The following is a 14,735-nucleotide window of genomic DNA, read 5'->3' as shown; positions in this document are numbered from 1 at the left end:
CCAAATGCTCTGTGATTTATTTATGATATGTTCAAATAATTCAAATGTTTGAGGGAGTTCATGTTTCCAGTTTAACAGAATACAATTCCTAGATGCATAAGAAAATAGACCTACCCTATTTGATAAAAAAGGGTCCGATACCTCATTCAAGTCCACCCCAAAAAGATATATTAAAGGAGTCTTGTGATATTTCTTTCCCAGGACCATCACAGAAAACTCATGTACAGAATCCCAAAACATTTAGTTTTTTACAGCTCCCAAAATTATGCATAGTGGTGCCCTTGTGTTTCTTACATCAGTTACATAAAGGCAATGCACCGGGATATATCCTACTGAGGTGAACTGGGGTCAAATATATTGTTTGTATAAATTTCTTCTATTATTTTGTTGCTAGAAAATTGTATACAACATCCCACTGACCATCATCAAAATTACCACCAAGGTCTTTTTCCCATGTGTTTTTAGTAAGATTAAAGAAGAATCAGCTTGGGCTCTTAAGATTGCATATAGTGTATCTCAGATATCTTTCCCTTCAACATTGAAGTATTTTCTAGGATGTTTTATAATTTGGATAATTCCACCGAAATTTAACCCTTTGCAAGGAAATCATTTATCAGGTATCTACGTTTTAGGTACTTGTAAAAATCTTTAGTGTCAATATCAAACTCACTTTTTAATTCAGAAAAAGATTTAAGTGTGCCCTCTTTAAAAACATGCTTTAAAGAGACAATGCCTTGCTCCTTCGACGAGCATTTGTTTGTAGCATTTCCTGAATTATGGAGTAATATTAAGAAATTTTCCAAAATCTCCTCTATAAAATCTTGGACACTTCATATGTCAAAAAATAATGTATATTTTTATGCTTGAAATATAATATGCAAATCAGCCCATATTTAATTAAGCAATACCTTGTGTGCATATTTAAATATGCATTCTTAAAATGCAAGGCTGATTAAGTTTAATATTGGGTCAAGTATGGACAATTTTTTCTAATAAATCTTTAACCCAACATTAATGTTTGTCCAGAATAGACCCAAACGTTTTATTTTTAGAGACTAGCATTATAAAAAACAAAGTGTTAACATTTTACATATTGCATACAAACTCTAAGTATCAATTTCCACTATTAACTACTGGCTTATTACCTGCCTAATATTGCGATATTGACTGTTTATTAGCACTTATAAAGTATGATCTTATTCTACATCCCTAAAACTACTCGATATCTAAACCCAACTACCTTTATAACTATTAATAAGCAGCTAATTTGTAGTTTATTGAGCTAAAAGTCATAGTTAATATCAAGTATTATATCTTAAAATAAAGTGTACCCCCCACAAAAATGCAATCAAATCAACAGCTAGAAGCATGGTGATATTTGTTAGTTAATTTTTTTTACCCTATTCACCTGCCTTAAAGATGCCAGTGATCAGAGAGTGGGGAAAAAAGTTGCACATTTTTTCCGAAATGTGCAAGGCTGCTCTCTGAGGTCCATTTCATTTTAACCAAATGGGGGGGAAGCTTGTCTTTACGGCGGTGAGCAGATGGAACTATAAATCACGGCAGCCGCTGCCGCCCTGTAGAGGCCGAGCACAGCTGCCACTCTCCCCGAAAATCTCTTCAGGTCCATCGTCAGGCAATCTGGGCTGCTTTTTTTCCTTTTCATATATATATCCAGCACACCTCCCCTCTCAGTACAGTCATATCCATCAAAACGCCGCGCGCCCATCAGCCCACCGCCGCCATCGATTGGCACACTTATTTCTGCGCATAAGCAATGCCCCGTGCTGGAGCTCAAGCCCCACGACAGGCCCCTCATTTGGGCTCTTTAGCCCCCAGCAAGCACTGCGACTCCAGGCCAGGCCTCCTCCATTAAACTTGCATTATGATGGATATCAAGGCGTCTGAGGGCTGAGCGTTTTAAACCAGAGGTGACAAGAAACCAAACACAGCCTATTGTTTTTCCATGCGTGCGCCTAACACCCCCCTATCATCATCATCATCATCATCGTCGTCCAGGTTTAACATATCGGCAGTTTTGCTAGGTAAATAGACTCAATAATCTGTGCATAACTCAGAAGGAGACGCTGCTGGCTGTGTTTCCGTCTGTGGGCAGATGGTGGCGCTCTAATGCCACAGATATCACAGCTCAGGTTTTAAGACTGAAAGTGTAGGAGAGAGAAATGGAGGCACTTACCAATATGTTTCTACTTTTGTTTTACTCTTTAAATGTTTGCAACATGACTGGAGCTGAACTTATAGTAAATACTGTTCAGTTGTTTTAGGTTTAGAATCTGGCGTTAGTCTGATTATCATCATATTTTAATTTAGTATGGATTGCTTTTAGAGTTTCTGAAAGACGACAGTGCTGGAATGATTGTATTAGTATCTGCTAATATGATTTGTAACAGTGGTCTTGCAGTATATGAAAGGTTTTATTTTTATGTTTCAACATAATAAATGTCAGTTTTTATAATAAGTATTAATAAATTAAATTAAAAGTCATTGGTATGAATATACTTATATAAACACTTATATTTGTCGTAGATAATATTTAATGAAAGAATATAAGTATTTTTTTATGTTTATATAGTTAAAATTGTTATTATTCATTTATAAAGCACATTAATTGTTCAGAAGATAAAATTGGGACTGGTTATAATTTAATGTAATATTAGTGTTATTTTCGACATGAGTGAATTATAACGTTCTATACAGGTTATTTTATGTATTTATTTTTGTTTACTTTAAATGTTTTGAAGGTTTTTTTTTTTCTATTCCATCATGCATTATTTTATTTGATCATGTAGACTTCAAGAGATTTGCCACTTGGCAAAGGACAGTCATTATTATTAACATTTAATCAATAAGTCAGCCAACCAAACAGCAAATTAATATGCGAATGCAAAACGACAGTCTTAAACATCCCATCAGTTTTAAACATCTTTTTTTTTATATATAAATTTGTAACTTCCTAAAGAATAACATTAAAAAAAAAAAAAAACAACCAAAACAAAACATGCCAGTCTTGTTTTGTCCAGCAATACTGGAGCCGAAAACGAATATTAGCTGTTTTTATAAGGCTGAAGTTTGGGGTTTTGAGCGGGAACGGCTGGGGCTGATGGGACATGATTTGTGCATGAGTCGGGACTCCGCTGGTCATTCATTATCCAGAGAGAGAGAGAAAAGGAGAAGAAATGAAAGTGAAAATGACAAAGACAAGACCGAGCCGGGTGTCATCTTGGTTACACGTTTCAAAGCGTGTTCGTTTAAAAGAGGCGCGCATGCTTAAAATGTCAATTCCTTCGATTTAACATGCTTTTCTTGTGTTTAAATTGTGCTGTGCTTTAAAAATCTGTGAACTTGTATTTCCCTCTATCAGCAGAGACGGAGCCGTCAGTCAGTGCGGGTCATTTTTCTTCCTCTTTAAAGCCCGTCATGGAAAGTACAAACACCAGATGTTTTGATCATTTCTGTTCATAAAAGCAGATTAACTTGTGTTGTATAATTGGGTCAAATTGCATCTTTCAACTGGAGAATAATGCAAACTCAGATTGGGAACTACAGAAAGAGCAAACAGTGTAAAATAACAATTACATTTAAATAATACACACAAACAATAATGCAAATATTATACATAGCACAGAACATGATGATGATGATGATAATAATCTTATGACCCTAAAAGCCACAAGGATATTAGGAAATTGATGGATATGATGACAATAATGCACACATTTCCTAAGAGCAATCAGTGTACATTACAGTGGAAAAAAATTATAATGCAATTGTTTAAATAATATTAATATTCATCATCATCATCATTCTTCTGTGAACCTACATACAGTATTCAGTGTTTTGGAAAATGTACAGTAGTGAAAATAATAATAATATTAATGAATAGTAATTAAATTCACACAATGGTTCATTATCCTTCAACTTATACTTTTGTTCAGCTGATGCCCTTCCAGCTACAACCCAGTACTGGGAAACATTAATACACACACACGTACAGTATGGCCAGTTTAGTTTACCTAATTCATCTATAGCACATGTCTTTGGACTGTGGGGGAAACTGGAACACCAGGAGGAAACCCACCCCAACACCGAGAGAACATGCAAACTCCACACAGAAACCCCAACTGACCCAGCAAGGACTAAAAAACAGTGACCTACTCGCTGGGAGGCGACAACACTGAGCCACAGTGTTGCCTAAATTAACACATATTTAATAGTAATAAATGTAAAAATAATAATACAATTTTGAATTATTATTTGAATATAATAATACTTATTATTATTAATTTTATTATTATTATTAATAAATGTTACATGAACATGTTTTATATTAACAATAATAATATTAAATGTAAAAATAATAATAAAAAAACATGTTTTAAACATTTTGAAATATAATTTGAACATAACATTAATGAATATTAATTTGATCAACACATATATAATAATAACAGTAAAATTAAACATAAAATATTAACTAAAACATAATTTGAAGGTTTTTAAATGTTCTAAACATTCTCCATTATAAAATTAAACCAATGTTAAATTTAACATTTGAATTTATTTTTTAAACATTAGTGGCACGTTTATAACTTTAATCTTGTGAACATGAATACTAACATTTAATTATGATCAAACATACGTGTTTTTGTTATGAATATGGTGTTACAGATTACATAAAAATAATAAATATTCCCATTTCAAGGCATAGAAAACGTTTATGAGCGTGTGATGCCCAAAATATAAGCTGCTGTACATCGTACTACACTTTGGAGTCGATTAAATGATCACCAGCAGTAATACAACAAAAACCGCATCCCAGCATTCTCTGAGGCTCAGACTGTGTGAGTTATTGGTAAGAAACAAAGAAACAGCTGAACGCTCCAGTAAGCGGCTCTTCACCTGTACGAGTTCATAGAAAACTGCACATCTCGCCAGCAAACTTACAGTACCAGCATCATCTGTGTCCACTCTATCTTCAACACACATGCAGTGCAACTATACCTGGTATATATTTGCTCTTGTTGATGATTAAAATATGTTAACATCTCACAAAACTCTTTTCTGAATATTCAGACTTATACGCGTTCTTAGAAAAAAAAAAAACTTCTGATCCGCAGTACTGCATTTTTGTTCACTTTGGCCTTGAGCTTACAGTTTCAAAACAATTGGAATTTATTTCCTAAAATTGGAATGCTTTTTTTTTTTTTTTTTTTTTGAGAAAACTGACAAGTTTGTAATTGACTTTTTTTTATTCTGTTGTCTGTAATTAATTTTTCTTAGCATTTCTTTTTTTTCACTCTTTTAAATTCCGACACAAGCTTTTATTCTGACTTTTTTGATAATTCTGACATGTTTGTTATTCTGACTTAAAAAAAAATAAAGCTTAAGTTTGCAATTGATTTTTTTTGTTGTTGTTGAGAATTACAACATTAATTTGTAATTTTTACATTTTTTTAAAACTTCCAACACTGAGAATTCTGACACAAGTTTGTAATTTTGGCTTTTGAGAATTCCATCACATCTTTTTTTGAATTCTGACATTAGGTTGTAATTCAAATATATTTTTTAATTTCAACAAATTTGTTATTCTGACTTTTTAGAAATCTAACATAAATTTGTATTTCTCACTTTTTTTAGGAACTGACCCTTTTTGAGACTCCAAACACAAGTTTGTAATTTTGACTTTTTTGAGAATTTTGAGAAGTTTGTAATTCTTTTAATGATAATTCCGACACTTCTTTTTTAAATTCCAACTAAAGGTTGTAATTCGGACTTTTTCAAATTCCTACAAATTTGTAATTCTGACTTTTTTTCCAGAATTCTGACATAATATTTGTAATTCTGACTTGATAAATTTTTACATAAGTTTGTACTTCTTACTTTTTTAAGAATTCTGACATTTATAATTGTAATTTTTTTTAATTCCAACATAAGTTTGTAATTCTTACTTTTTTAACATCCTGACACAAGTTTATAATTGTCACCTTTTAGAAAAATTTTGACACTTTTTTTTTTTTTTTTTTTTTTTTTAGAAATTCAGATGTAAGATTTTAACTAGGAATAATTTTTGAGAATTGTGATTTTATTTTTTTATTTTATTTTTATTTTTACAGTTCTGACATAAATCTCGCCAATTTTCGACAAGTTTGTAATTCTCACTTTTTTGATAATGCTAACACTTTTATTAGAATTGACACTTTTTATGAACCCTGACACAGGTTTGTAATTGACAAATTGGTAATTAAATTTTTTGAAAATTCTGACAAATTTGTAATTCATTTTTTTGAGAATTCTGACAAATTTGTAATTCATTTTTATTCTGATAAATTTGTAATTCTGACTTTTTTTTAATTCTAACATGTTTTTTTCTGAGTTTTGAGAATTTCAACAAGTTTGTAATTGTGAATTAATTTTTATTCTGACACAAAACTGTAATTCTGACCTTTTTTTGTTAATTTCGACAAATTTGTAATTCTGACTTTATTTAAATTTCTGACATTAGGTTGTAATTCATATATATATTTTTTAATTCCAACAATTTTTTAATTCTGACTTTTTAATAATTTGACATAAATTTGTAACTCACTTCTGAGAATTTCAACAAGTTAGTAATTCAAAGGTTTTTTATTTCTCACTTGTAATTCTGACAAGTTTGTAATTCTCACTTTTTGTAGATTTTTTTATGAATTCCTGCATTCCGACAGTTTGTAATTCTCACCTTTTATTTTAAGAATTCTGAAATAAATATGTAATTCTAACCTTTTTTGGAGCATTTCAACAAAAGTTTGTAATTTGGATCTTTTTTTAATGCCAACATAAAAACTTGTTATTAACTTTTATTATAATGTTGAAATCGTTTTTCTTTTTTCTTTTCTAATAAATGCTGACACATACGTTTGTATTTCTGCCTTTATTTTTTGAATGCCCACATAAGCTTTATTATATTTTAAGACTGAAAAATAAGCAATTAGACTACAGTATTTCTCAGAACTCTTTTCTATCCTCTACTTCAGACTCAGAATAGTAAGGAAATAAAGTCTCTCTTGCCATATACGAGTCCAGATCCTACAGCTCCTGCAGCTCTTCCCAAACTTCCCAAACTCAGCAGCTGTACAAGAGACATGACTGGGCTTCCCTAAAAAAAACACAAAAACAAGGAAATCACAACCCTGGCAAGTGTTGCATTTCATTTCAACAACAATGTGACATATCAGTGGGCAACAATAGAAGGAAAAATAGAAAGAAAAAAAAAGACATGACACTTTTTGAAATATCAAAAGATCCCGGGACTGCTCTTGGGACTGAGCTACTGCCATGAAGCAGGAAGGTCACCATCTTTGCTTTTTCTCTTTCTGTCTGTGCTTCAGTGTGTGGCAGCTTCTGTTTCTATCTGTGTGTGTGTGTTTAGAGCCGCAGGGATGGTGTGGAGGATGTTGTCGCTGACTTTTGAAGCGTCTGACAGGGCGAGCGCTGAAACTGATCCTGACACTGACAGCTGAGACCCTCCAGGTCAAAGGTCTTGACCCGGTAACGCAAAGGTAAAATTACCTATTCATGTGTCATGTGTTGTGCAGTGGCCGCGGGCAGAGATACAGCCTGTCAGTGAGATGGTCACCGCAGCTCATCCGCTGTCAACTTCAGCTCCAAAAGCTTCACAAATCGCACATTCTGCCCAAACAAACTGTCTGAGAGAGAAACAAGAGTCAAGAATCAGATTCCTGGAAGTGAGCAGGAAGGTTACAAGTAGTGTTTCTGAATAGGCCACGGGACTCAGAAAGTCCAGATTTGTTTTTGGCTAATACCAAGCATTAAAGTGATCAAAAGTGAGCATATTCGTTGCTCCAAACATTCATTCATTTTCTTTTCAACTTAGTGCCTTTATTAATCAGGGGTCACCACAGCGGAATGAACCGCCAACTTATTTAGCATATTACTGGAAAACATCCATACACACTCATTCACGCATGCACTACAGACAATTTAGCTTACCCAATTCATCTGTAGCGCATGTCTTTGGACTGTGGGGGGAACCGGAGCACCTGGAGGAAACCCACACAAACACGAGGAGAACATGCAAACTCCACACAGAAGCACCTACTGACCCAGCGATGTTCTTGCTGTGAGGTATCAGCACTACCCACTGCGCTGCCACTCACAAAACAATAATATACATATTTTTATTTTAGGTCTATTGTATTAAACTATGCTTGCTAATTATGGTGGCTTGAGAATACTGATATCCTACAGAAACGTATTATTGTTCCGTCTTCTTAGACTATTTTAAGAACGCTTCTTCTCCTAGACCGCCCATACTACAACCACCAAACTAACTCCAAACCTCCAAACTATGCTAAATTAAGCTGCTATATCTTTTCCAACTGATCCGACTTACGGTTTTCTTAAAACTGACTTGGAAATTTCAAAAGTCTCATTGACTGATTGGACCAAACTTTGTAACCTCATAACTTTGCGCCAGACTGTCATACAGACTCATACAGGGCTCATTTACCTCAAACTAACAACCTACCAATCACTGATGACCTTTCAACTTACTAGCCACACCCTAGCAACCATTTACTGCACCCTAGCAACTGTCCCATAGACTTCCATTATAGAAAAAAACTGGCATTGGCTTTACATGGGCCATATTAACAACAAACCAATCCATGCTAGAAACATACAAATCATACTAGCAAGATGCTAATTCATTCTAAATTCATGCTAACAACATGCTAGTTCATATTAGAAACATGCTAGCTGCATGGTAATTCATACTACAGCTATGCAAATAACATGCAAATTTATGCTAGAAACATGCTAGCAACATGCTAATTTATACTAGAACCATGCTAATTTATGATAGCAACTGCCTAGCAACTACTCAGAACACATTAGCAAACACCTAGCAACACCTTAGTAACCGCCTAGCAATACCTTAGCAACACATTAGAAAGCACTCAGAACTGCCTTGCAACACATTAACAAGCACCCAGAACTGCCTAACAATCTCCTAGCAACCAATCAGAACACCCTAGCAACCGCCTAGCAAGACCTTAGCAATGACCTAGAACACCTTAGCAACCGCCTAGCAATGACCTAGAACATCTTAGCAAATGCCTAGCAACTACCTAGCAATGACCTAGCAACCACTTAGCAACGCCTTAGCAACCACCCATAACTGCGTAACAACCTCCTAGCAACACCTTAGCAACCACCTTGCAATGCCTTAGCAACCACTCAGAACAAAAATTCAACACCCTAGCAACCGCCTAGCAACACCTTAGCAACCACCTAGCAACACCTTAGGAATGACTTTGAACACCTAAGCAACCGCCTAGCAACACCTTAGCAACAACCTAGAACATCTTAGCAACCGCCTAGCAATGCCTTAGCAACTACCAAGCAACACCTTAGCAATGACCTTGAACATCTTAGCAACCACTAAGAACACCATAGCAACCACCTAGCTACTCGTTAGCAACCACTCAGAACCAAAATTCTATTCAATTCAACACCCTAGCAACACCTTAGCAATGACCTAGAACACATTAGCAACCACCTAGCAACACCTTAGGAATGACCTAGAACACCTTAGCAACTGGCATACATAACCTTAGCAACCACCTTGCAATGTCTTACCAGCAACCTAGAACACCTTAGCAACTGCCTAGCAACAATTTAACAACCTATCAGAACCCCCTATCAACTGCCTAACTAGAAACATACTAACCTACACATGGTTATGACTGAATCAACTTTCTTAAAAATTCCTTCAATTCTTTAAATTTAAAAGCTACATCAAACTTTCAGATTCTGCTTTCTCAAGACACCATGAAGTTTGTCTACAAGGTTTACTTTTCTAATTGTTTACCGTGTTTTATGCTGATGTATGAACTCTTCCCCAAGTAGAGCTCTCAGAACCACTGATTCACAACAGATGATTCATAATAGTGTCCATGAAGCGGTTCTTCCAAAGCCGCCATCACTCCTGCACAAAGTATCGGATATGCATTTGAAGCAGTGAGTGTAACTCCAGCAGACAGTGACTTTAAGAAAGCCTCACTTCAGCTCAGCTTGAGTCGGTCACACACACAGCATGTCCCGATCCTCCCGGGCCTGTCAAGGTAAGTTTGGTGTCACGCAATCAAAAAAGTTTGCTGGTCTTCCTGTTGTCCAGAAGCCTGACAGTGTGGATGTTGAGCGGGTCAGTGCATCATGCGGAGAGGATGAAGGTGTCGTCGTCCTCCTGCCATGTAATAGCTCCCCGCTCGCCAATGCTGAGCAGCGCCGCATGAATCCTGCAGGCTGCGGAGAGACCCAACGCTAATTAACTGAATGTGGATGCTGAGATCCAGACCAGACTCGCAGCGAGACCACAGATGAAGAAACTCCTTCAGAAGAAACGACAGTACACGTGAGGAAGAGTTCACTCTTTTCACTCTTAGACTAACTTTATCAAGTGGAGAGTAATGGAGCTCCAAAAAACGACAGAGTAAAGTCAGAATGGAAAGTTTTTATGCTCGCAACTGGATCATCATGACCAGCTGGATAAGTTGGCGGTTCATTGCGCTGTGCCGACCCCTGATTAATAAAGGGACTAAGCCGAAAAGGAATTAAATGAATGAATGTTTTGTGAGTTTCTGTGGAGTCTAAGAGCATTTAAGAACAGGATTCAACATTAATCAAATAACGTTGAATTGTCTTCGCTGTATAAATAATTAAATACAATTTAATGTTTGTCAAATCTATAATTAGTGTAGACCAAGCAGCACCCTCCCCCTCTCACTCAGGAAGCCAATACGGAAGTAACTGAAACTGCAATTCATCGAAATTCCGCTAGTCCTTGCTCCATATGAAGCAGATTTCCATTGAGCCCACTGTTAAAATGGCCAACTTTACAGCAGAAAAAAAGGTGTTCACAGCCTGGTACAAAGAACGATTTCAGTTCAGACAGCTAATATTACTGTTCATGACAACTGTGAGGGGGTGAACTTTTTTTTTTTAACTCATCTGTTTCCTCTACATTAAGTTTGCATAATTAAGGGCGTGGCCACTTGAGTGACAGCTAGGTTTCGCTGGTCGCCTTCACCTCAGCTGATTCCGGCAGATTAGCCGCTGATGTCGGCATATTCATCGTATTTTTGTGTTGTTTTATGAGGCTTTACACAGTCAGTTGCCTTTTGGACTTATTTCTTACAATTGATATGGCATGCTGTGTGCACTTTAGTGTGCTCACAAACCATTCACGAGACCTGCATTTCCCAGGAGAGTGAAATTATATACTTATATACCATCTCTAAATGCATCTGGAGGAAACCCACATCAACACCGGGAGAACATGCAAACTCTAGCTAGGACTCAAACCAGGGACCTTCTTGCTATGAGGCAACAGTGCTAACAACTGAGCCACCGTGCCATCTATATTAAATAACATTAGCAGATAAATTATTTAATATTATTGTTGAACCTTTTGTTTAATCTTACATTGTTGTTAATATTGTTATTATCGACTAATGTAGTTGAAATATGTAAAATTATAAAAAATGTTTACTATGTAAATATAGTCAAGCCCACAATTATTCATACCTCTAACAAATTCTAACTTAAAGTTACTTAAAGAAATATTTTTACTCCAAAAATCCCAGCACATTTTCTTCCACAATGATGTCCTCTTGTACATCATCTTATTATCTTTTGGGAGAAGCCGGTGCCATTTCCAGTAAAAACAACAACATGCTGGTTGAATAAAAGTAACTTAAGTCAGCATTTGTCAGGGATATAAATAATTTCAGGCTTGACTGTATGTACAAATTAAATTCTAAAATGTTTTAATTAGCATATAAGAAATGGATGATGGAAGATGAATATTAATGTGTTCATCTTCAACGTTTAAGACACAAAAAGTAGCGCAATCATCTAAATATTGACTCCAACATGCACTTTTTGTTTATTTTGACATTTAAAACGTAAAAAAACAGCATTGTGTCCAGCTTCATCCGTCCTAAATGGGATTAGCCTGTAATCTACGGAAACAATTGAGCGTCTGAGGCTGGAAGAGAGAATGATGGGCCTGAACTTCATTGAGTGTTTCTGGCAGAAGTGCAGCTCTGGAGGGTCTCGCTCTGATGGACGGACAGTGTGTCCTTTACAAACAGCCGAATTATCCTTTATCAGCCTCTCCATGCAGCACCAGCGGGACCCTCCGCATCCCGAGTGGAGCTGGTCTGATCGGGATTAAAGATCTCCAGCTCCAGCCGCCTCAAATCCATAACCGGATTGGATGAGTGTCGCCATTAGAATGAAAGAGGCATCAAAGCACAGGCTGAATGTCCAGACCCGTTTAATCGGAGAGTGTGTGTGTGTGTGTGGAGTGTGTTCAGGTATCGGATGTGAAGAGATGACGCTCTTATACCCAGAGCAGGAATGCCAAACACATTTCCAAAGGATTGCGGGAATCCGGCTGGACTGCCTGTGGTGTGTGGTATGTCAACCTCCCGCCGGCCAAAAACATCAGTCAGGGAGAAGACCACATGGAGAACAATACATGAATTAAAATAGGGGGAAAGACACACAATAGAAGTACTTAAAACATGCTGAAATCAACATGGTCATTTAGTTTATATATGCTGTATACTACCCCAAATCAGGAAAAGTCAGGACAGTTGCAAATAAAAAAGTAGTGATTTCTCAATTTACTTTGACTTGTAATTTATACTAGAACCATGCTAATTTATGATAGCAACTGCCTAGCAACTACTCAGAACACATCAGCTAACACCTAGCAACACACTAGCAACCGCCAAGCAAGACCTAAGCAATGACCTAAAGCACCTTAGCAACCGCCTAGCAACACCTTAGCAACCACCTAGCAATGACCAAGAACATCTTAGCAACTGCCTAGCAACTACCAAGCAACGCCATAGCAATCACCTAGCAACCACTTAGCAACGCCTTGGCAACCATCCATAACTGCCTAACAACCTCCTAGCAACACCTTAGCAACCACTCAGAACAAAAATTCAACACCCTAGCAACCGCTTAGCAACACCTAAGCAACCGCCTAGCAACACCTTAGCAACAACCTAGAACATCTTAGCAATGCCTTAGCAACCACCAAGCAACACCTTAGCAACGACCTAGAACATCTTAGCAACCACTCAGAACACCATAGCAACCACCTAGCTACTCCTTAGCAACCACTCAGAACCAAAATTCTTTTCAATTTAACACCTTAGCAATGACCTAGAACACCTTAGGAATGACCTAGAACACCTTAGCAACTGGCAAACAACACCTTAGCAACCACCTAGCAACACCTTAGCAACCACCTAGCAATATCTTACCAGCGACCTAGAACACCACTACATTAGTTGCAAATAAAAAAAGTGATTTCTCAATTTACTTTGACTTGTATTTCATTGCAGACAATACAACAGACATTATTTAATGTGCTCCACATGATTCTTATAGTATTTAATCAAAATAAACATGTTACAATTTTGGTTCTTGCAACACATTTCAAAAAAGTTGTAACAGTAAAGCATTTACTACTATGTAATGCTAACGTTCCTTTTCACAACAAGACGTTTAGGGACTGAAGACACCAAGTGATGAAGTGTTTCAGGTGTAATTTTGTCCCATTCTTCCTGCAAACAAGTCTTAAGGTGATCAACAGTACAGGGGTCTCCGTTGTCGCATTTTGCGCTTCAAAATGTGCCACATATTCTCTATAGGAGACAGGTCGGGACTGCAAACAGGCCAGTCAAGTACCTGTATCCTCTTCTGCCGCAGGTAGAAGTTTGTAATGTGTGCAGAATGTGGTTTGGCATCATCTTGTTTAAATATGCATATAACACTACTTTTTTTAAATATCTTATTTACCTTTTCAATACTGTCCTAACTTTTTCTGATTTGGGGTTGTAATATTTATTTGACCAAAATAATTAAACACTGATACTAATATAATAAAATAAACTTAAAATAAAAACTTTATGGGACGTTATATATATATATATATATATATATATATATATATATATATATATAAATAATAAAAATGATATGAAAACAAATTTATTAAACAGTAAATAAAAATTAAACACATAAAACATGTTGTCCGATGCCAACGTTTAAAAAATGTGATTATTAATTAAAATAACAGTAAATCAAAACTACTTTTTATTCTTATAACAACATTTGCTAACACTTTACAATAAGGTTGTTTTATTATTAAATTCCTTTATTTTAAATCTCTAACTTACCTGATCATCATGAAAGAAAAGAAAATACAATTCACTACTCCAACTACCTAACACAAAAACAGAGGTCAAAAGGTTTTTGCAAATAAAATGGTGTCAAACTCCTTACTATCCCAAAATATATACACTGTTTACAAACTATTTACAAAACAGGCAACCGCATTTAAGGGACAATCCAAAACTCAATGCCAGCAGGTAAAGAGGTCTAACAAGCCAGTGGAACAAAGTATCATAAACACAAAACAAACAGTACTCACAAATCTCTAGTCACAACTTTAACATTCAAAACCTCTGCACTACACAACATACAACCATTTCAACAAACACAAAGCAAGTGACCAAAACAAGATAGCTGTCAAGGAAGTTGTGTCATGGCTTTAACACACTGTAGGCCAATCAGGAACAAGCAATCAGCTGGAAGTGGCCAATGAGATATTTTATAGGCCGAGAAACAGA

The 14,735-nt window shown here is 35.9% G+C and overlaps 2 protein-coding genes and 1 long non-coding RNA gene across 17 annotated transcripts in view; 1 reads left to right on the top strand and 2 right to left on the bottom strand.

Moving 5' to 3' along the window:
• LOC141376869 (uncharacterized) overlaps positions 1 to 14,735 on the bottom strand; it is a 601,238-nt gene that overhangs the window by 40,907 nt on the left and 545,596 nt on the right. The window lies entirely within an intron of this gene.
• Positions 1 to 14,735, top strand: part of LOC137496776 (uncharacterized) — a 77,097-nt gene that overhangs the window by 62,074 nt on the left and 288 nt on the right. For 7 of the 11 annotated variants that reach the window (XR_015504660.1, XR_015504658.1, XR_015504659.1 and 4 more), the window contains one exon: positions 7,430 to 7,853. This is a non-coding gene — a long non-coding RNA (uncharacterized LOC137496776). Of the gene's footprint in view, positions 1 to 7,429; positions 7,854 to 9,932; positions 10,653 to 14,735 lie in introns of those variants that run through there. The other 4 variants (XR_015504655.1, XR_015504656.1, XR_015504652.1 and 1 more) reach the window with 4 other exon arrangements.
• The window catches only part of LOC137496842 (uncharacterized), a 145,382-nt gene continuing 137,563 nt past the window's right edge, over positions 6,917 to 14,735 (bottom strand). For 2 of the 5 annotated variants that reach the window (XM_087276953.1, XM_087276950.1), the window contains exon 8: positions 11,939 to 12,512. The gene's annotated coding sequence lies outside the window, so the exon portion shown is untranslated. Of the gene's footprint in view, positions 7,157 to 7,569; positions 7,707 to 11,938; positions 12,513 to 14,735 lie in introns of those variants that run through there. The other 3 variants (XM_087276954.1, XM_087276951.1, XR_015504589.1) reach the window with 2 other exon arrangements.

The sequence above is a fragment of the Danio rerio genome, chromosome 12 (assembly GCF_052040795.2).
Source record: "Danio rerio strain M-AB ecotype USA chromosome 12, GRCz13ab, whole genome shotgun sequence".
NCBI lineage: Eukaryota > Metazoa > Chordata > Actinopteri > Cypriniformes > Danionidae > Danio > Danio rerio.
Note: the sequence above shows the minus strand (reverse complement) of the source record. Positions and strands in the feature narration are given on the sequence as shown.